This window comes from Sapajus apella, unplaced genomic scaffold, assembly GCF_009761245.1.
Source record: "Sapajus apella isolate SASKATOON/1434 unplaced genomic scaffold, GSC_monkey_1.0 scaffold4, whole genome shotgun sequence".
Lineage (NCBI taxonomy): Eukaryota > Metazoa > Chordata > Mammalia > Primates > Cebidae > Sapajus > Sapajus apella.
The window spans coordinates 27,235,162-27,259,348 of NW_022436944.1; the positions used below are offsets into that span (position 1 = coordinate 27,235,162).

Consider the following 24,187-nt stretch of genomic DNA (forward strand, 5'->3'; position numbering starts at 1 on the left):
TCATGGTCTTATGACACGTGTACAAGTCATACCCCTTTCCATGGAGCTGAACACATCTCAAGGTCTCCCCTCCCCATCCACCTCACATTGGCAATGAATAACAACAGGCCTTCTATAGAACCTGTTCCAAAATAAGGGCATCCTCCCTGGTACTCCCAACATTTGCCTATACAGCCAGATGAATAGGTAGCATGTACCTTAGAAAGGTCCTGATACTCTTCAGAGGATAAGCAAATGCTTGATAATGGGCATTTTGACATTTTCTTGAAAGAAGAGATCCTAGATTATTGCAAATTAATAATCTTATACATGGGGCATTTCCAATACAGATGGCATGACTTTGCCAGAAATATTTAATCAGCTGGAAATATATAGTCTGAAGATGTTTAATCTCCTTGACTTTCTATTTCATTATCAAAGGAGTAAAGTGACATTTGTAATCTGCATGATTGTTTCTAAGGAATATATGTATATGTTGCTATCAGATATATATGAAATTATTTACTTGTATATTTGTGAATGTCTTATATATTCATATATGTATTTTGTGTTTCTATATTGTTTGAAAAAGTTTGCCTTTAAGGACATTGTTTTTATACCAAAATCAATTCCTATTTACTTTTAATACAGCAAAAAGTATTTGAGTAACATAGAAATCATTTCTTCAAAGAAATCATGTACCCGTATTAGTTTATTTTAAAGGAAATGCCTTTATTTTAAAAACATGTTTTGAAAGTGAGTGTCTATCCTTGACAAATAAATAGCTTAGTAACTAATAGGAATTTAAAAATATTCAAACAATTTATTAAAACTAATTGGTAGATATTAGTAGGCAGTATATCAAAGAAGAAGTATAAATGGCCAACAAACTTAGGGAAAGGTGCTTAAAATCACAATAACCAAATAAAGTTCAAATAAGAATGTGATAAACTACACAAGCTGATAAGCACCACCATGAGGGTATCTCCTATGGCTGCTGGAATACCGCAGAATTGTAACCATGTGTCACTGGGCTTATAGTTAGTGCTCAAAAAAATATCTGCTATAGGAGTAAATAGTTTTAGCCTATGAGACTGGCAAAGATTAAAGATTGACAAAATTCAGTGCTGGCAGAATAAAGAAGCACTGGTAGTAATAGGACTGTACTGGTAGGAATAGAATAAACGATAAAACATTTTTTAGGACAGTTTGGCGTTCTGTGACAAAAAAAATTTAAAGTCTGTACCCACACTCATAATGAAGAGAAAAATTAACCAATGGAAACCAAACTAGATTTGATGCAGATATTAGAATTAGCCGACAAAGGCTTGAAAAGTTATTATAATTATATGCTCTATGTTCAAGTTAAGTAAATATATGGAAAATATAAAAAGGACCCAGATCAAACATCTAGAATTAAAGACTACAATCTGTGAAATGAAAAATATACTGGAAAGATTTAACAACAGATTAGATATTACAGAAGGAAAGATTAGTGAACTTGAAGATTAGGGGACTGTCTAAAATAAAATACAGGAAGAAAAGGAATTTTAAAAAGGAAAGAATAGCAGTGAGATATGGAAGAACTTGAAGCAGCTTAATATACTTGGAATTGGAATCCTAGAAGGAGAAAACAAAGAACTGGAAAAAGTATTTGAAGAAATAATGACTGAAATTTCTCCAAATTTGGTGAAAACCCACAGATCCAGGTATCTGAACAAACTCCAAATACAAGAAACATTAAGAAAACACAGATATATAATAATCAAATCTCTCAAAACCAGTAATAGTCAAAAGCAGCCACAGAACAAAAATAAAGATGGCAACAGATATCTTGTTACTGAATTTACCAAAAGAGAATTCAGTGTAATAAAACTGTTAAAGAGCTGAAAGAAAATACTGTCAACCTAGAACTCTATATCCATTCCATTCTGGCAAAAATATCTTTCAAAAGCAAAAGCAAAGTAAAGGCATTTTCAGATATTCGAAAGCTGAAAGAACTCACCACCAGCAAACTTGCATTACACGAAGTGCTAAATTCCTTCAGACAGAAGGAAAACAATACCAAAGAGAAGCATGGACCAACACAGGGGAATACAGAGCACTGAAAATGGTAACCACATGAGGCAATTATATAAGGTTTCTTATTGATTAATTTTCTTTAAAAGGCAATTCACAGTTTAAACAAAAATAACAATACATTGTGGGATTTATAACATACGTAGAAGTAAAATATATGATAACAGTAGAATAAAGGCTGAGAGGGTGAAATGGAAGTATATGTAAAGTGGTATAACATCACTTAGAGATAGACTGTGATAAAGATATGCTTTAAGCTCTAATGCAATTGCTAAAATGAAGTGGTTATACTTAATAAGTATACAAAAGAAATAGAATCAGAATATACTCAGTTAATTCCAAGTAAGAAAAAGAGGAAATGGGAAACAAAAAACATATGAGACAAATAGAAAACGATATAAGAGATTTAACCCTAACTATATCAATAATCCCATTAAACATAAATAGTCTACCAACTTCTGCAAAGAGACAGACTGCCAGATTCAATAAAATAAGCCAGACCCAGCTACAAAAAACAAGCATACTTTAAATAGAGAAACCCAGATAGGTTAAAAGTAAAAGAACAGAACACTGTCCCGTGCTAACACTAATTAAAAGAAAGCTGGAGTGACTATAGTAGTATCAGAGAAAGTAGATTTCAGAGGAATGAATATTACCAGGGATAAATAAGATTATTTCATAATCATAAGGGGTAAACTCTTTAAGCAGAAGTAATACTAACACTTTTTGCACTTAGTAATAGAACTTCAAAATACATAAAAAGCAAAAACTCATAAAATTACAAGGAGAAAGAGACAAACCCACAATTACAGTCAGCTATTTTAATGCTCTTCTCAGTAATTAATAGAATAAGCACACAGAAAATTAATGAAAGACTTGAACAACACTATTAAACAATTTGACCTAATTGACATTTATAGACCACTGCATCCTACATCACAGAATATACATTCTTCCCAAGGGCACACAGAACATTTACCAAAATAGGCCATGTTCTGAACCATAAAATAAGTCTCAGTGGATATAAAAGGTCTAAAGTAATACAAAGTGTATTCTCTGACCATGGTGGAATAACATTAGAAATCAATAACAGAAAGATCTCCAAATATGGAAATAAAATAACATACTTCTAAAAACTCATGGGCCATAAAAGAAATCAAAATGGAAATTAGAAAACATTTTGAACTGAATGAAAGTGAAAACAATATATAAAAAACTTTAGGATGCCACTCAAGTAGTACTTAAGGAGAGCTTTATAGCATGAGATATTATAGTAGGAAAAAAATGGTCTCAAACCAATGATTTCAACTTTCACCTTGATAAACAGAGGAATAGACAAAACACAAAATAAGCAGAAGAAAGGAAATACAATAATGCACCATACTATGACATTTCAGCAAGTAACAGACCGTGTGTACAACAGTGGTCTCATACGATTGTAATGGAGTTGAAAAATTCCTATTGACTAGTGACATTACAGCATCATAGTGCAAGGCATTACTCATGTTTGTGGTGATACTGGTGTAAACAAACCTACTGCATGACTAATCATATAAAAGTCTAAAAAGCCTAGCACATACAATTACATACAGTACATAGTACTTGATAATGGTAATAAATGACTAAGTTACTGGTTTATGTATTTACTTTTATACTTATTTTAGAGTGTGTTTCTTCTATTTGTAAAAAAAAAAAAAAAAAAAAAAAAGTAACTGTAAAACAGCCTCAGGCAGGTCCTTCAGAAAGAATTCCAGAGGAAGGCATTGTTATCAGAGATGACAGCTCCATGCATGTTTCTGCCCCTGCAGACCTAGTGGAACAAGATATGGAGGTAGGAAACAGTGATATTGATGATCCTAATCCTGTGTAGGCCTAGGCTAATATGTGTGTTTGTATCTTAATTCTTAACAAAACTTAAAAAGTAAAAATTTTTAAAAAACACATATAGAATAAGGATATAAAGAAAAATATTTGTGTACATCTGTACAATATCTTTGTGTTTTAAGCTAAGTATAATTACAAAAGTATCCAAAAGTTTAAAAAATTGACAATTTTATAAAGTAAAAAAGTTACAGTAAGCTAATGTATTATTGAAGAAAGAAAAATCCTTTTAAAAATGTAGTATAGTTTAAATAAACAGTGATGATAAAGCCTATAGGAGTCTACAGTAATATTGTAGTCCTTCACATTTACTCATGCCCTGACTCACCCAGAGCAACTTCCAGTCCTGCAGGCTCCATTCATGGTAAGTGCCCTCTAAAGGTGCAGTGTTTATCTTTTATACCATATTTTTCCTGCACCTTTTCTTTGTTTAGATATGTTTAGAACATTTCTCAAAAAATATATACAAATGGCTAGCAGGTATATGAAAAACTGCTAAACATTACTAATCATCARAGAAATGCAAAACAAAACCAACATGAAATATCATATTATCCCAGTTAGAATGGCTATTATTAAAATAACAAAAAATAATCAATGTTGGTGAGGATGCAGAGAAACGGGAACTCTTAGAAACTATTGGTGAGAATGTAAACTAGAATAGCCATTGTGGAAAATTGTGTGGAGATTTCTCAAAAAACTGAAAATATAATCACTATTTAATTCAGCAATCCCACTATAAGGTATCTACCCAAAGGAAAAGAAATCAATATATCAAAGGGATACCAGAACTCACCTGTTTATTACACTCTATTTACAATAGCAAAGATATGGAATCAACTTAAGTGTCCATCCGTGGATGAATAGATAATGAAAATGTGACATATATACATAATGGAACACTATTCTGCCATAAAAAAAGGATGAAATCATGTCATTTACCACAACATGGATGGAACTGGAAATCATTTTCTTAAGTGAAATAAGTCAGGCACAAAAAGATGAACATTTCATGTTCTCACTTAAATGTGGGAACTAAAAGATTTGAACACATGAAGGTAGAGAGTGGAAAGATAGTTAACAGAGACTGGAAGGGTGAGTTAGGGAGGAAGAGGAAGGATGGTAAGAACTAGGTTAAAAGGTACAAACATGCAGTAAGATAGAAGGAATAAATTCTGGTCAGGCGTGGCAACTCATTCCTGTAATCCCGTCACTTTGGGAGGCCAAGGTGGGTGGATCAGTTGAGGCCAGGAGTTCAAGACCAGCCTGGCCAACATGGTGAGACCCTGTCTCTACTAAAAATATAAACATTAGCTGGACATGGTGTTACACACCTGTAATTCCAGCTACTCAGGAGGCAAAAAGACATGAGAATCACTTGAACCTGGGAAGCTTGCAGTGAGCCAAGATCACATTACTGCACTTCAACCCAGGCAACAGAGCAAGGCCCTGTTTCAAAAAAATAAATAAATAAATGAAAGAAAATAACAACCCAATGAAAAACTGGGCCAAATATTTGAACCGACTCTTCACCAAAGAAGATATATGAATGACATATAAGTACGTGGAAAGATGCTCAGTAGCATTAGGGAAATGCAGATGAAGATCACAGTGAGAAACCGCTGCACCCCTATTAGAATGACTAAAATTAAAAATTGACTATACCAAATATGGCTAAGGACATGAAGCAATTGGAATTTTCATACGCTACTGGTGGGGATGTAAATAGTGGAATGGCTGTAGAAAACAACTTCATAGTTTCTTAAAAGTCAAATATGGCCAGTTGCATGGCTCATGCCTGTAATTTCAACACATATGTGAAAACCTATCAAATTATACCCTTTAAAGATATAGTGTTTATTGTGTATCAGTTATACCTCAGTAAAAAAGATTAAACTTGTTTTTTAAAGACTCAACAAGGTTGCTTTAGTTATATATAAGATAGCAATACATTCTTTGGGGCAAAAGACACAACAAATAAATAGTAAGAAAGAGAAATTGAAAACTATAAAATTCCACAGAGATTTTGAAGATGTGTAAATTACATATCATGTATGGACCTTATCTGAATCCTGATTCAAAACAAATCAACTATCAAATGATATTTATGAGGGAGTTGGAGAAATTTGAAGACTGGCTGGATATTAGATGGTATTTAGAAATTATTGTTTAAATTTTTTCAGGCCAACAATGGTATTGCTACTGTGTTAAAATCTGTCCTTATCTCTTAGAAAAAAATGTTTGTACCCTTAGTCTAGCAGAGGAAGAAAGGATGTATTTCCTGCATATCTTAAAATAGTGAGCCGAATAACATTTAAGTTATTTGGGGGAGTATATAACTTTCTCTTGGCTTGATAAAACATGGGCTTGACTGTTAGCCCCTGAGTCTCTTTTCCTGCCAACCTTGACTTGTCAGAAAGGCCCCTGGCATCTTGGGTATTGCCTTTGTGAGGTTTCCCAGGGGGCAGGGTTTCTACTCTACTTGCAGAACGAGCTGCTTCTCAAACAGGTCCACCTACACACTGTATTGGACACCTAAGACACTCGATATACTTGCAGGCTCTCCTTTAGCCTCAGGAGAAGCTTCAGCATGGCCCAGTGAGGCTTCAGAGAGTACTCTTGGTCCCCAAAGGACATGATAACCACAGCATGCATAGATAATTAATCACATTGGATACATTATACATTTACATTATATATAATTTTTATCACTTGGAATATTATTAGGTAGTGGGGTTTTGGTCAGGTATGACCTCAATCACCCTCTCCCCTTTATATTCAGTCCTCTCTCCATGGAAAGTACTTGGTCATTTTTGAAAGTTAAGAATGTACTCTGCTACCTGTGTTAGTGTTATACATTGGGTTGCCACCTTTCAACATTCCACAAATATTTACTGCATCTTCCAAGCACTATTGCTGGAAATAGAGTTGGCTAAATTACACCCCCTACCCAAAGGGCATAGGTGACGAGAGACCTACCACATGGTAGCAGGTAATTGTGGCACCAGATACAGAGGAAGAGCATCTTCCACCTGGAGTTGGGGAAAATTCCTTGGAGGAGGTTTAGCCAGGCACAGTTTAGGCAGAGTTTATGTAGAGAAAGCAGCATGGGTAAAACCCAGAGGTGGAGGAGAATCATATTTTAATGCATGGGAGGAAACATAAGGCTGACAAGATAGGGAAGACTCAGGTGTAGAGATGAGGCTGGTAAAGCAGAGTGGACCCGCTTGCCACCATGAGAGTATGTGGAGTGAAATTCCCTTTTCTGCACAGCCAGGCATCACCCACTGTTACCCACAGCCAGCTGATCTGTGCACCGAACCATAACTTGACCCATCATCTTTCCAGGGACAGATCATTTAAACAGTGCCTTTATTCTCCATCTGAACCAACTCGCAATTAAGGCTGAATGAAAATTTGGTCCCAAGATTTCTTTTTTCATTAAGAAAACTAAATCTCTCTTCTGTGGGTGTATTTTCACTAAAACAATTCACAATTTTCATTCAATATTACACGCATATAAATTGAATTAAGCAAGCTGAAGCAATTTGTTTAGTAACTTTAAATAGAAATTAATAGTGTCTTCCTGGTTTGCTGCAATAGCACTAATGCCTTTTTGGCCTTGGACTCTTTCCCCTTTCACAAGCATTCCTTCTTCAAACTACAATTGTCCTTCCTTTGTTGATTTCTTCCTTTTTCTCCTGAAATAACAACATAACCTTAAAAGCTGACAGAAGCACTTACGTCATCCTTACTATTTACCAGGCAGTGCTCTAAGTGCATTACATGAACTCATTTAATTTTTATAACAGCCCTACCAGGTGGGTGCTACTATTCTCCCTATTTTAGAGATGATAGACACATACACCAAAACTTCTAACCATCTTTAGTCCTGTAATAACACACCTCTTTATGATGAAAAGGGTGTATGTTATATGAAAAGGAACTTACGTCTGACAATCTTCATTGTTAATAACATGCCGCCAAAGTCATCCATGATCAAGAGATGAAATGTTGAATGCAGCTATGTTCTTCACACTCCTTTACCTGAAAGAATTTGGGAATTAGATATGGGCTGGCGCAATTGAATGTTAGCCGTGGATTTTCTGTACTTTATAGTGTGGTTCTCTAATCATAGGCACTTCTTTGTCTTGTGTCACGTGCTGTGCAAGTTCTCACAGAGGAGGTTCTCAAAGGCTTGATGGATGAGTTTGTGTAGTGGATGGGGGTTGTTTCAAAAAGTTCACTTGGAATTTTTATTCCTATTTTGCTGATTTTTGACAGCAAATGGTTCAGTACAACATATGACTAGTCCATAGCTTTGGACATCCCTAAAGCATTCATTGAATATATTAAGAATTTGAGCCTGCATTTCTCGTAAGATGTTGGATATACTCCCAGTTGTAAATGCTTGTTTTCCCAACATGTAAGTTAGTTTACCAACAAACTTACTAATAGAGATTGAATTAAATTTAAATTCTGTTTTCTGTTACTTAGACAATTTGTTACTTCTAATCAATATAATTTAATTATTGGCCTGTGTTTTAGCAATAATCCACTTGTGTTTATTTTAAATCAAACTTTGTCAGTTTAGTGAATACTTACTCAGTTAACAACTGAAGGTGAAATTGAACTGGTAATGGATTGAATGTGAGGAAGAGAGAGTGCTACCCACTAGAAAGAGAGAGAGTCCTGAGGGAGGGCCAGATCTGGGAGACAGACAAGTTTACCTCCACGTATGCTGAATTTGAGAGACCTATGAGAATACAGCACTGGAGAGGGACATTTGCAAATGACCTGTAGATAACACATGAAGGTATCCATAGGGGAACATGAGATCACAGAGAGAGAGAATGAGAGAGAGTTATAAGGAGAGAGGAGCCCTGAGGAGTCCCAGGACTTGACAGCCTTATAAAGAAGTTCAAGAAGACCCAAGAAATAGGAGGAAACCAGAGTAGTTTCTGTCACAGAAGACAGGAAAGATAAAGGGTCCCCAGCATTTAGAGTTAGAGGTTAGTATTGGAGTTAGATGAGGACTGAAAAATCACATCTGTGCAGTTCAGCAATGTAGAGTTGGTGATGTCTGGGAGAAGGGCTTTGTTGAAGCAGTGGTATTGACAATTGGATTGGCTATGCATTCAAGAGGGACTAGGAGAAGAGGAGACAGAGGTGGCTAGTAGCCACAGGCCTCTTATGAATGGCAAGGACCCAGGTAAAGTGAGGTCAAATGTGCAAGAACAAGGAGAGATGATTTGTCATAATGACAAAGGGAGCCAATTGAGAGTAGCAGCCCTGGTGGAGCACACGAGCTCTGTCCAGAGCGAGGAGTAGCCACACCTTCTCATTTCTCCCAGAAGCTAGAAATAGGAACTTCCATGTTTGAAAGATTGTTGATGGCTGTATTGCTTGCAACTGCAAAATATAGAAAACAAAACATTAAACTCTAAACAAATATTCTACACTAATAAGTAGATTTCTTTTTCCTGATATGTAGGGCAGCAATCCTGAAACTACTTTCTGTGTGTCCTAGCATTAAGCAATAAGCAAATATCTTATAGATAATGGAAGTCAACCGTTTCACTATTGGAGAAATAAGTTACAAATGTGGACAGAGGGAAGTTACAAATGTCCTGTGATATGGGATTGGAATTAAAGGTATCAGTGTGAACTCATGAATAGATAAGATAAAGGGGATAGATACAGTGGGTGAGTGGGTGGATAGATAGATAGATGAGTGTGGATATTTTTATAGATACATGTATATCTGTATCTTAGCCCTGTTTGCTGAGAGGGCCTGGAAATAGTTATACCCAGTAGCCATAATATAAACTAGCATCCTACTTTTGGTTTCTAAATACTATTTTGTACTAAAAGAGTTCCTTAGAAAAATGGTTGAATCTGGGGCTGGGGATGGAAAGCACAAGATAAACAGGGACATCTTGTGGTACCAAAAAGTAAGGAAGAGTTCAAAGAATGGCATGTCAAAGGGACACCACATCCAATGTAAGGTTTCCCTACAATAAAATCTGAGAACAACTTGAGCATAAGAACAAATAACAAGGGATTATAACTCATTGAATACATTTACAGTCTACGAGTCTAAACTGATTTAAAGCAAATAAATGTACTGGTTAATGAAATGAACGAACAAATGCAAGAAAGAGGAAGACTCTTCCCTACAGTAGAATGCCAATGCAGGAGGAATAGTGGAATTAGAAAATCACCATTTAGCAACCATTCAAATAATTGATTTAAGCAAGAATCACTAATGAATCTTAATACTAGTGGGTTGAAATAATAACGAGATAGGTATGTGGTCACAAAGTAACTCCTGACAATAGACTTATTGATTCCACAGGAAAAAAATATTTTCATAGATGAGAAATGTGGCAAATACAACCTTAACCAAGTGACCAAAGGCAACACCACCAATATCGGTCATAATGACCTCATGCATGTCCTGATATGATGCCCTGAGGAAGGCATACCCCCGCTTCTGTGCTGGTCCTGCCAGAAGGGTGTACCCTGTATCTCCTCCTGAGGAAACATCAGACAAACCTAAAGTGAGAGACATTCTGCTAAGTAATTGGCCTATAAGAAATGTCAGCCTCATGAAAGACAACTAAAGAGCTATTCCAGAAGAAAGAAAGTTGAAGAGAACCCAGGTCTCTGGGCCCAGGGCCAGTGTTTCTCTCACTGCCTTGTGCTCAGAGAGGCAACAGCAGGTTTCTATGAGGCCTCCTCAATGTGCAAGCCCCAAATACAGATTTGGTGAGAGCAGAGAGTCTGGTAGATTAGCAGAATGTAGGGAAGTAGTCAGGGCTTGATCTTGGAGTCTGAAATGCCTGATAAGGAATGGGGACTTTAGGTGAAAGGGACTTGTTGAACATCTTTAACCAACTGGCTCACCACGTGCCTACTAGGCCACAGGAGGACCCTTAGCACAGGAACCTTCAGACACCTTTTGGAAAAGCAACTACTAGAATCTCTCAGCAACCTGATTCTCAGGCCAAATCCCCATCCAGTGTTAGGACTTGCTGACTCTAAGCATTCAGGCCCTCTTCACCAGAAGAGGGATGCATGCATTTATTTGGACCACCTGCCTGCAACCTGGTCCAAATGCATACTGGAATGCATGTAGAATACAGGGAGAATACAACTCCACCTGCTTGCAGCCTGGTCCAGCATGCATTTTCCACCTCATTGCCACGGTGATCTTGTGACACCTTGTCAAATGCCTGGATAAGGTCCTGCATTCATGGCCATTACTTGCCTGCTCAACTGGAAACTACCAAGTAGGAAAATGACTTATTCTGAGTGAACTCTTGGTAGCTGTGAGCAGTCATCACTTTTTCTAAGCAATCAGAAGCTAGGTTTTAGACTCGGTTCCCTGATTTTGCTCTAGTTCACATTCAGAGTCCCAAACTATGGTCTCTGGAATGTATCATCTATGCTTTTAGAGATAGAGTTTCACTCTTATTACCTAGGCTGGAGTGCAATGGCATGATCTCAGCTCACTGCAACCTCTGCCTCCCAGATTCAAGTGAATCTCTTGCCTCATCCTCCCAAGTAGCTGGGATTATAGGCATGCACCACCATGCCTGGCTAATTTTGTATTTTTAGTAGAGACGCGATTTTTCCATATTGGTCAGGCTGGTCTCAAACTCCTGACCTCAGGTGATCTGCCCACCTTGGCCTCCCAAAGCTCTGGGATTACAGGCATGAGCCACCACACCTGGCCCTCCTCTATGCTTTTTCTATGATCGACTCAACAGATACCCCCAGAAAGAAGAGTACTAGTTCTCTTGACTTGTGAAGCAGAAATGGGCACAGATCTGCTGTCAGCCAAATCTCTATCCTGTCATGGGCAGGATGCAGGAGGCCATGCCTGGCAACCCACCAACACAAAGACCCCACCCAGCCCTGGCTCACTGCCCAGCTAAGCTCAGCTCTCACTTGGTTGCTCCTGGGTCTTGGGATTCTCTTCTCTATCTCTGCTTTCCCTTAGATGTCACAACCCACAAAAGAAAGAACTGTAGAATTTTTGGTGAACTTCAGAGAGGGCATGCTCCCCTTCTTGTGACCGTGGTGTCACAGAAAGAGATCACTAGCTTTGGTGTCAAATTTTGGTGTCAAACTCACTTGCTGTATGACCTGGAACATCTCTCTAGCCTGTGTTTTCTCAATTGTAAATTAGGAATAATATCTCCTAATCATACAGCGTTGTTTATTTTAAGGATTAAATGTGATGATATACATAAACTGTCTAGCCCATGCAATATATCCAATATATGTTTGGTTTCTTTTCTTGCATCCTGAGTGGACCCCAACTCAATGCTTCCTTAAAGCATCTCCTATTCCTGTGTCCGTGTCCAGGCAGGTTATCATAATACTCTCATAACTATGCATGGGAGAAAGAAAGCCTCAAGACAGTTTCTCCTGTTTTCTTTTAGACCTTTCTTGATTCTTTATGATGTTATTTCCTAACGATCCTGCCCCACGTGCTTGTGGCATCCCAGATTAAATTGCATCGTAAAGATAACAACCCAATCCAAAGCCTTGTCCTTTTCTTAACACCGCCCCTTCGCCCCCATCCCCGCCAACTTTGGACAACCTTGAGGAGAGGAAAGGTATTTTATGGCTCCCAGTTTTTCCCCTCAGTGACTTGCATTTTAAATTGAAGCGTATTTATTGTAATATCATTTACACCAGCAATTTTCTGTGTTAAATAAAAATGTCTGATCAGTGTCCAGTGTGATGTATATCACTTTTGCTGCCTTGGTGATTTTCATTTGAATTCTCTATTACACAGTGAATATGGAGAGAATTAAATGCATATGATAAGGTGGTGCAATACAATCTGAGATAAGGGGGAAATTAAGCTATGACAATTCTATTTAAGGCAGCGACAGCCCCAGCCCTGGGTCTTCTGGGCTTTAGGAGATACCACAAGAGCATGAGTAAATATTATATAAGCTCCGCGTGTTGCTTTAATCTTGGGCTCACACTGACGTTTATTAGCCAAGTAGAGTGATTTTAATATATATTCGCAGACAGTTCTCCAGCCTGGTCTGAAAAACTGTTCATTTAGAGATGTTAAGGATTAACATAAAAACATCTCTAACTTAAAAGGGTTTTCTGAAGAAGAGAAATTTAAGAATGTTGAGTTACTCCAACAATTGTTTTGACCCAAGATAATTTTTTTGATATCATGTGAGGCTCCAAGGATTTGAGGTTATACATGTTAGATTCCAAATTCTTTGAAAATAAAATGCTTTACTAATTTAATAACAAATCAGCATTTTCCTTCTTTTTAATATGTCTATCTTGAGATGTGGTTTAAATGAAACAGATCTGGAAAGGAACCCTGAGAAGGAAATTTCTATGGCATGTGTTCTAGAACCAGACATGGCTACACCAGGTCAGGGGATAAACAGCACTTCACAGATGAGCACGCTTTATTTTGAGGCCCTCAGGCACTTCATGAGACCCCTGCATTCTGGAATTTACTGCCTTACTACTGCCAACACGCACAATGCTGTGAAAAATAGGGAACCATTACTCACATTTTTGCAAATTATGATACTGCTCACCTCTTTGCCTCTTTTCCCATCCTCTTCTCTTTTTCCCCAAATAAAAAGCTAAAACAAATACATGTATTTGTTTTGTTTTTTGCTTATTTAGTTTTAGTGTCTTATTCCTTATTGTGTGCACCTGTAGTCCCAGCTACTACGGAGGTTTAGGCAGGAGAATCGCTTGAGACCGGGAGTTCTGGGCTGTAGTGTGCTATTCTGATCCACTAAGTTCTGCATCAATATGGTGACCTCCTGGGAGTGAGGGACTACCAGGTTGCCTAAGGAGGGGTGACCAGGCCCTGGTCGGAAACAGAGCAGGTGAAAACTCCTGGGCTGATTAATAATGGGATAGCATTTGTGAATAGCCACTGTACTTCAGCCTGGGCAACATAGCAAGACCTTGTCTCTTAAAAAAGAGAGAGAGAGAGTTGCAAACCACATATCCAACAAAGGAATTGTGTCTAGAATATCTAAAGAACTTTCAAAATTTAACAATTAAAACACAATCAGGAAATGAGAAAAATACATGAAGAACCATTTCACAAAGAGGATACACAGGTAGCAGATAAACACATGAGAAGATATTTAACATTAACCATTAGGGAAATGCAACTTAAAACCCGCAATAAGATATTACTACACACCTGCCAAAATGGCTAAGATAAAAAATAGTAAACCACCAAATTCTGGAAAGAATGCTGAGAAACTGTACCTCTTATACTTGCTGGAGGAAACTTAAAATGGCACAACCACTCTGGAAAGCAGTTTGGCACTCCGGAAAGCAGTTTTCGTTTTCTTGTAAACTAAATATGCAATTGCCATATGACCCAGCAGTTATTCTCATGGCCATTTATCCCAGAGAAATGGAAACTTATGTTCACACAAAAACTTGTACACAAATGGTCGTCACAGTTTTCATTCATAATAACCAGAAACTAGAAACCACCCAAACGTCCTTCAAGGGGCGAATAATTAAACTGTGATACATCTGTACCATAGACTACTCCGCAGCCATAAAAGAAACAAATTATTCCTCCAACAACTTGGATGATCTCCAGGGAATAATGCTGAGTGAAAAACACCAATCCCCATACTAAGTGATTCAATATCTGTAACTTTCTTGAAAAATGACAAAATTATATAAATAAGGAAAATATTAGTTGTTTCCAGGGATTAGGGATGGAGATTGGGTGACAGGAGAGAAGTGGGTGTGGTTATAAAAGAGTAACACAAGGGCTCCTTGTGGTGATGGAAGTTAAGCATTCTGTGCCTTGATTGTGGCAATGGTTCCATGAAAACTACAGATGGGATGAAATTTCACAGAACTACCACACAGTCAAAGTAGTGTATGGGAAATGAGTGAATTTTGAGTAAGAGCAGTGGATGGCATCTATCTGAATATCCTGGTTGTGACATTGTGGTATAATACTGCAAGATGTTACCATTGGGGTAACTAGGTAAGGGTACATGGGATCATTCTGTATTATTTCTTACAACTGTATGTAAATCTACATTTAAAAATACAAAAAAAAAAAGGAATAGAAACAACATATATTATGAATTAATTATTAATTAGGCATGACAGGGTGAAGTGAGGAAGTGACACTGTCCTTCACTGGACCTCTTCCATGCCCAAGTTTTCAAATAGCCACTTCGTCCTCAAAACAGTCCTGTGAAGTAAGCTTTAATATTCCTCTTCTATAGGTACAAGGAAACCTGAGGACTGGAAGGGTGATATGTTTTCCAAGCATTAGGTAATGCCCCAGTCTCAAAGAATGCAAAGCCAGTGACCTCATCCTTGGCACCTGGGTGCCCCTTCTGAGCAGGCCGTGCTGTCTCTGCTGCTGCCACTGCTGCTACACCAGCCAGCCAAGCCCAACTTTTCACTCACTGGGGAGGCAGCTCCAGAGTTAATATGCCAAGGCCAGTAACCATCTTTGTCTTCCAGATGGGAAGTGGTGATCATTCTGAGGGGAGCACCAGCAGTTGGCTTCTTTGCTAAAGAGACCATAAAGAGAAACCATGCAAAGAGCATTCAGAAAACCCAGGATGGCATCAGATAACACAGAGTGAAGTAAAATTCCCAATAGCACAAAGACATTAATTAAAATGAATTGAATAGATGTGTCTGTATAAATATTCCTAAAGATGGGGTTGTCAAGACCTTGGGGAAATTTATGAGTTACTAATAATTATAGGGAAAATAAATTTTAAAAGGTCAAAATCATTTAAGAATAGATTTTATAAACTATTGGTGACTTACAAGGGGTAGATGGGAACAGAATACAAAGAATGAGGAAATGGCAAAGGGGTAGAAGATAGGATGAGGGCAGAAAGCGCCTTCTCTGAGTGTTCCTATTTATATAGCTCTGACTCTTAGAACAGTGGGATCACATGCTAGAAAAACTATGTAATGAAAGTCAATCTGGATGCAAGGGGAACCCAAGATGAAGTACAAACAGTAGCAAATGAGCCTGGCTCTAGGTAAGGGTACACGGGATCCTTAACTTTGTATTCATTCTACAAATGAATACATAGCCACACGGAGGGCAGTAGGAAAGAAAATAACCTCAGTAATATGGAAAGCAGCATTGTGATCAGATACTGCAAGGCTAAGGACAAGAAAAGGTGTATATAAGTACTGTTCACTAGTTACTAATTTGTTTTCCACAGGGGTGTGGACGAGCAATTTTAAAACTATTTTATGTAAATACTAGGATTGAGCAAATGAGTAAATGATTGTAGATGATTGAGCCAGGTTTCTTAACGTTGAAGAAAGGAATTACAAATAAAGGAGAGGAGGCTATAATAAACTCTTTGGTGTTGTATTGGAATTGGAGGCTTCGGTATGAACAGTTTTCAATATATATACAGATGGATAGTTTTAGAAGTAAACACAGAGTGATGTGTGTACACATGTGAGGATAGATACAGATAGTCGCAGATATAATTAATATAATATATTGATATAAAATTTTCTAGTTTTGTTCTCTAAGAGGGCCTAGAAACCATAAAACCCCAGTAGCAATGAACACAGCTAGTCCCCTTGGTTTCTAAATGCCATTCTTCAATAAATGAAACCCGGGCTCCTTGGAGAAATGGTTGATTCCAGGGCTGGGGCAGGGAGCTTACAAGATAAGACTGAACATCTTGCAGTTCTGAAAGCAAGGAAATACTTAAATGATGGGAGAATGTCAAAAAGCCACAGGGGCCAACTTAAAGGAGCTTCCATTGGGCAAATCTCGGATCATTTGAGGAACAAAATAAATAATGATAACGGATTACACCCCACAGAATAAAATAAGTACCCATGAATCCATATTGATAAAAATAAATTATTAAATGAATACAGAAATGCAGGAGAAAGGTCTGTCCTTCCTTATAGTAGAATACTAATGAATACTGTAGAGAGAATGTCAGAAATAGAAAATCACTATTTTACAAACTAATATTACAGTAATAATTGTTACAGACAAGAATCATTAATGGATGCCAAAATTAGTAGGCAAAACATAATGGGAATCAGGATATCTACATAATCTCAAAGTATTTTCTTACAGGCCACGTATTATTTACAGATACACAGGAGGAAATAGTAACTTATGTGGAGAAATCTAGCATATAAGCATCAAAGTTAATATGACCAAAATCAAGACAAATCAACATCATGTACCCTCTGACGTAGGATGTATTGAGAAGAGCACAGCATCAGTTCTGAGGTATTCTTGCCTACGGTAATAGGCTTAATCTCATCATGAGAAGACACCAACCAAACTGAGGAATGTTCTACAAAATAACTGGCCAGTGCTTTTGAAAGAGCCCAGGTGCTGAAAGACTGAGGAGCTGCCCTTGATTAGCAGAGACCATAGATACAGGACAAGTATATGCAATGTGAGATCCTAAATTGGACTGTGGAACAATAGGGAAATAGAAATGATGTCCCTAGATCAGTGTTGAATTATTGTTAATTTCCTGGCTCAGATCCCTGTACCATGGTTATTTATTAACATTAGTAGAAGTTGAATGAAGGATATATGGGAACTCTTCATACTATCTTTGCGACATTCATAAGTCTAAAGTTATCTAAAAGTAAGTTAAAATAAAATATGTAGAATTACAAAGGAAGGCAGTTATGTTGAAGTCATCATCTAGATAATGACTTTGAATTTGTTAGAGTGAAAAAAAATTATCACATGAAACCAAAATAATAGTAATGTTATATGTGCATGGCTCTTTAAATTTTACAAAATGTTACAAAAAGAATTTTACATTGTTATTTAATTGCCAAAACATCCCCTGAGGTTGGTATTTTTGCCCCTTTCCCCATTTTAGAGATGAAGAATTTAAATCTAAGAGGTGCTTAATATGGTAAAAACAAGCAACAAACACATTTAAAAATTAATTAATTAATTAATTTAAAAAAAATAAACTTCAAAGCCAGGCAAATGATCCTGCTTTCAAATCCAAGCTTTACCATTTCTAGCCTGTACAACCTTAGCCAAACCAATTAAAAACTTTTAGAGAAATTCTGGCAATTGCCTTTTGAGGTTTTGTGAGAATATAAGCCCCATAAACACTCAGCACAGAGCCTGGCACATTCTGGGCACTTAGGAGGAAAGGAGAGGAAGATGAGGGTGAAGATGATGATGGTATTTTAGAGCTGAGGAGCATCTTAGAGTTCAGCCCAGAAATCCCCTGCCCCCAGCAAAGAGTTGATCACCCCAGAAACAGTTTTGGCCACACTGTGGACACTGTGAAGTGGGTTTATACCCCCACAGATTAATTCTGTTTGGGGGAGCCCAACTTAAAAAAAAATTCTATGCCTTTCCATATACTGTATGTAGAATATACATATGTTTGCATGTATTTGTATATTGAAAGAGTTAACCATATGTACATTCACAAACAAATAATTTCTAACATCAAGATGTCTAAGGAATGAACACAGATAAGGAGGAAGGATTGGTGATCACCTGGTGGCACCCTCTGCACCACCCTTGGACGCATCCCTGATCTGCCTCCAGTGGGTCTTGCTATCTGTGAATGTGCTTGAAAAACTTTGCAACAATTTGAATCTGAGATATTTTTTCTTGGGACCCACTGAGAACTTCAACACATCTGACAAGTTATGGGATAAGGAGCAGGAGGGCTGGCATTGCCCCACCTAGTGCCCTGAATACTGCAGCTCCTCATTGCATACTTATGGGCATGAGTTAATGAGGATTTTTCTGAGAGCGGTTGTTGCTCGGCCCCCACATTTGGCACCACGTTGCTTTGCACTTGTTGCTTTTTCATGTCCCTTCTTTTCCCCTGAGATTTCAGTGAACTTGCATATCCTCTGGGACTAGGCTTAAAAATCAGCACATGAGATAAATTGCATAAAATCAACAGTACCCTTGAACATCCCTTAAATCACCTCATGCAAGATGATGTATATACAACTGATGGATACACACTGCATCTGTGTGTAGGCAGTGTGCAGACAGTGTGTTAACAGTGTAGAGTGTTGGTTAAGATCAGGGGCCCTGGGACCAGACTACCTGGGCTTTAGATCTTAGTCTTAAAATTAATTAGCTTTGTAACCTTAGGCTAGGTATTTAACCTCTTCATGCCACAGTTTGTTCATTGGGGAAATGAGAATGAGAGTCACACTCCTTTCATACAGGAGTTTGCAAGGATTAAAGAGAGCATATGTAAAGCCTTTGGCACAATTCCTGAGACTCATACATGCCACTCGTTATTGTTATTGTACATTTATATATGTGCAATATATACAGCAATGCATACATCAAATATAATTTTAAAATAGCTCAATTACATAAGCCTGAGCATATAGTTGAGTAAATTAAACACTTGTCTGCTGTAATCACGTCCCCTCAACCCTGAACGTTTCTCAAAGCAGCAAACACTTAATTTTGTGTTCATTTTAAAGCCCCTCTAGTTGCCACATGGTTCACACTGGGGGCTGTTCCCTTACAACTAGCTGAAGTCCAATGTCTACATTTCTGAAGGCAGAAATGAATCTTCCAATGAGTTTACCTGGCACGCAGCCCTGTGTGACATCTTTGCCTCCTATCGTAGAGGTAATGGAGGGATCCCTGCCTTGGATCAGATGTCTTGTTTAAACTAGACCTCAGACTCCAGGATTCTGCTGTGATGCCATGTCTAGTTCCACTTGATGGCTATTGGGATGCCACAGTAACTAGGGAAACATATGTGCAATTATAACTACCGACCAACCTTTGAGTACAACCTAGAATAGTGACACTGTGCTTTCTATCTCCTCTTCTTTCTTTGTCTGGACATGGAAAGGACAGTGAAAACAGTGGGAGCAGTGGTGGTGGCTGCTTTCACAGCAGTGGTTGTGATGTTTGCACTAGTGGCATGGTAGCAGTACAGACCATGGCAGTAATGATGGCAGCAGCATTGGTTAGTTGGAGTGTGGAGTCAGAGTGTGGTGATAATGGTGTTAGTGGTTATTGGCGTAGCAGTGGGGCATATTAGTGGCAGTGGTAGTAATGGTGACCATGATGGCAGTAGTCTTGCTGGGCATGGTGGGATGGCAGTGGTACTATTAATGTGACAGTGGTAGCGGGAATCATTGTGTTGGTTGATGCTGATCATGATTTGATGATGGTGGTACTGTTGGTGATGGTGAAGTAGATTGTGGTTTCCACAATTTAGGTCAGTGTTTTAATCTGAAAGTCAGAAGTAGGAAGTTGGTATTGGAGGAAACTCCCCCAGATATCTCATATAATATCTTCCTAAGTCTTGGTAACATGGGAAATGCATCCAAATGAAAGCAACCCAATCCCCCTGATAGAATTTTCTGACAGAGCTGAGTACTTCACAAAGCGTGATCCTGTGAACACTCATCCAGCAGAGTGATCCATAAAAACTAAACAGGCTTGGGAAGCCCTGGGACTTCTTTGCCCTTCTTGGAGAGTTACTGGGCACATTAAGGGCTCTCAGAGGATCTGCAATCTGCAGTAAAAGTCTGTTTCACTTTGTCCGCCCTGGTGTTTCCCAAACATATTTGATCACTTTACTCTTTTTCTTTGGGGAAGCTAGGTGCCTACCAACAATTATGTAGAACAGTTAGAGAAACAATATAAACAATACTTGAAATAAAAAGAAAAATAAAACTTAAAGTTTCACCACAGGGACTAATTTTCAGGTGCTTAGTGACAATGGGCAACTTTAGGTTAGTGTAAATGTCTTGTTTTACAAAGTGGAAAAGATCATCTTAAGTTTACATAATCAGAATTGTGTGCAAAGAATACATTAGACTTGTAAATTAAGAATATTATTAGAAACAAGCCTCAAAAATGAAATTGCATTAACTAAATAAAACATTTACAATCTAAGAAACCCATATCCTTTTATTCTATACTTATAAAATTAGGAATTTGATCATTATAGAAACGTGGTCCTTGTTTACATTGGAGCCCAATGCTAGGTTAATAAAATAACCTTGGATGACTGAAAGAAAGTGGTCTCTCTATAGCCGATGTCAATCTGTGGTTCTCCACTGTGCATCAGAACAGCCTGGGATGCTTGTGAATAATTGAAGTGCCTAAACCTCACTGCCAGTAAGCAGATTTAGTTACAATCTGGAATATGCATTTTTGTCAATGACATCAATGTAGACCTCACTTTGAAAAATACCAGAAGGAACTGACATTAATATGTTGTCTCCTATTCTGCTCATTCTACCCAATGTCAATTCTAGGAAAAAAGTCTTGTTTCAAGCTTCCTGTTCCTGCAGCAGTTTCAGGAGCAGCCCAGGCAGGGGAGGTTGACTGGTGGGCCAAGCGGGTCTCTTCCCTGATACAATGCCTGTTAACCTCAAGGGCAGAGTCCACAACCCCACCAGATGTGCTTAAAGAATTAAGAAAATGGCTTCCTGATTTCCACAGTGATTCCTTCCCATTTATGAGTAATCGTTAGTCTTAACACGAATAATGCAAAAAAGGCAGCTAAGCAGTTTAAATTTTATCCATAAAATTAAGCTCTGTGTTTCAGCACAGCATTTAACTCCATGACCTATTTTATTGAATCCTCTGCATATCTTGGACAGTTTCCTTGAGTGTAAATTACCATGAAGGTAAATTGAAAATGTATCAAGAAATGGCAAGAATATTAGTGCAGAATCAAGGCATCATCGAGCTTCAGTTGTTATGAAGATTTTTTAAATATCTTTTCAATACAGTTAAAGTGAAAAGAATTGATTTGATTAACAAGGCTTTACCTTTCTTAGGTTACCATCTGCCTTGAACAGTCTAGGTGATTCAGTTTCAATGTCCCATCCTCCAGAAAACCTGCTCCAACATGTTCAGAGCTCCTTTCAGGCTCCTGAAGCTTCTCTCATGTGTCTCTGTCCAGCAGTGACCACCCATGTGGTGATTGTCTGTACTTTACCCCCCACCCCAACCCAGTCCTGTTAGGGCAGGGCTCCCAACATATTTATTTCTGAATCCACAGTGCTGGTACATTCCGTGGCTTGAAGTGCATGCTAAACTGTCTGCTAAATCATCAATGTGTTCCACTCTTGCCTCAAAAGCAGGAAAGGAAATGCTATTTGTAGTGAAAACAAGGAGGCAGATAGGGGAAAATTCAGATTCTACCGATATTTCTAGTGTGCTCTCCAACCACGTCTCTGCCCCTGAACTATCCCTATATTAGCTCATTTGAGTCTTACACCATGCCTCCGAAGTGAGTGATATTATTTATTCTCATTGCACAGGTGAAGGGACTGGGGTACAGAGAGGTTAAGTCATCTGCCCCAGGTCACGCAGCTCATATGCAGAGGCTCACACTTAGGTCTGTCTCTGCCTGCTGGACCTAAATTCCTGCTACGGCAAAGCCTGGCTTGAAAGGACAGCTGAAGTGACAGATTGCCCAGGCTCAGTTGCTTGTTAATAGAGAACACAGCTGCTTTGCTTAGATTCCACACATGGAGAATGTCCAGTGCAGTGTTGAGCTGCTTCTCTTCAGCAGGAGCAGACTATGTCCAGCCAGAATGGCCTGATTACAACCTGTCCTTTCTGCCTGCTCCCTGGCTGCCTTTCTTCCTATGTGAGGTTTCTGCCAAGTCTGAGGACCCCAAAGAGCACATTTTAAAGCCTACCTACTGTGAAAAGATGTTCATTCTGGTCAGTGGGGACAGAGAGACACATCTGGGTATTAAATGGTGGGAGACAGAGGCATGCAAAAGAAAGATTTTAATACTCCAAAAGCAGGCAGGACCCTAATTGAGCACCCGCTCCTCTGAAAGCTGTGTAAGGGCTCAGACACACAGGAGGTGCTGCCACTTAACCACGTCTGAGACTTAGAGAGATGATTGCAGAGAAAGGAGCAGGAGAAAAAGGAAACAAAAACACCCTTTCTTCTGGGTACGGTGGCTCACGCCTGTAATCCCAGTACTTTGAGAGGCAGAGGCAGGTGGATCACCTGAGGTCAGGAGTTCGACACCAGCCTGGCCAACGTGGCAAAACTCCATCTTTACTAAAAAATACAAAAAAATTTAGCTGGGCATGGTGGTGGGAGCCTGTGATCCCAGCTACTTGGGAGGCTGAGGCAGGAGAATCCCTTGAACACAGGAGATGGGGGTTGCAGTGAGCAGAGATCACGCCATTGCACCCTAGCCTGGGTGACAAGAGCAAAACTCCATTTCAAAAAAAAAATCCTTTGTATCCAGGACCAAAGGGAAGTTTAAACCCTATGAAATATTGCTGCTTTGTTGTTTACTTTGCCAAGTTCTTAAGAAGTTGCACACAAAGAAAGCAGGACATTTGGAAATAAAGAAAGAGAAACCTCATACTGACAAACTCTGGCACTGAAAGATTCTGGACCAAAGTGGGCTTTATAGTGTGCAGGAAGAGTTTGCTGATTGAAAGGAAGACTCTTCACACAGAAAGAAGTAAGGGAAATTGAAGGCAGACAGAAGAGCACGTTCTCCAAGGGCACTGAGGAGGGAGGGCGGATAGTCACACTTCGCAATGGTCACCATGGTCCCAGCTGACCGACTGTGGTGCCAGGCCAGGCTCTATTTTGGAGCAATGGGAAGACCTGGATCTATTCTTCTACCTGCTCCTGGCTTCTTCAGTCCAGTCACACAGAGGCCTTTGAAATTGAGTCACTTCTGGCCAGCAGAACACAGGGTAGAGCAGTAAATAGGTGGTCTCAAATTCATTTGGATGAAACAGATGAAGAGCTCTCTGGAGAAATGAAAAAGATGCAAAACATTAAATAATCTTGAAGACTGATTAGGAAAATAAAGAAAATGGTGCTAAAATGGCCTTAAAGCCTCAGTAGCCTCAGCCAGATCATATTTTCCAAGCTTCACTTAGACGTGAGGTTTAATCACAATAATCTATTTGTAAAAGCATGCATAACCATTTAGTTGAGATTCTGGTCTTTTTTTTTTTTTTTTTTTTTTTGAGATGGAGTCTTGCTCTCTCGCCCAGGCTGGAGTGCAGTGGCCCGATCTCGGCTCACTACAACCTCTGCCTCCCAGGTTCAAGTGATTTTTCTGCCTCAGCCTACCGAGTAGCTGTAACTACAGGCACACACCACCATGCCCAGCTGATTTTTGTATTTTTAGTAAAGACGGGGTTTCACCATGTTAGCCAGGCTGGTCTTGAACTCCTGACCTCATGATCCACTTGCCT

At 38.7% G+C, this 24,187-nt stretch overlaps 1 protein-coding gene across 4 annotated transcripts in view; it reads left to right on the forward strand.

Moving 5' to 3' along the window:
• The window catches only part of NMNAT3 (nicotinamide nucleotide adenylyltransferase 3), a 97,486-nt gene that overhangs the window by 46,880 nt on the left and 26,419 nt on the right, over positions 1-24,187 (forward strand). The gene's annotated exons all lie outside the window — the stretch shown is intronic.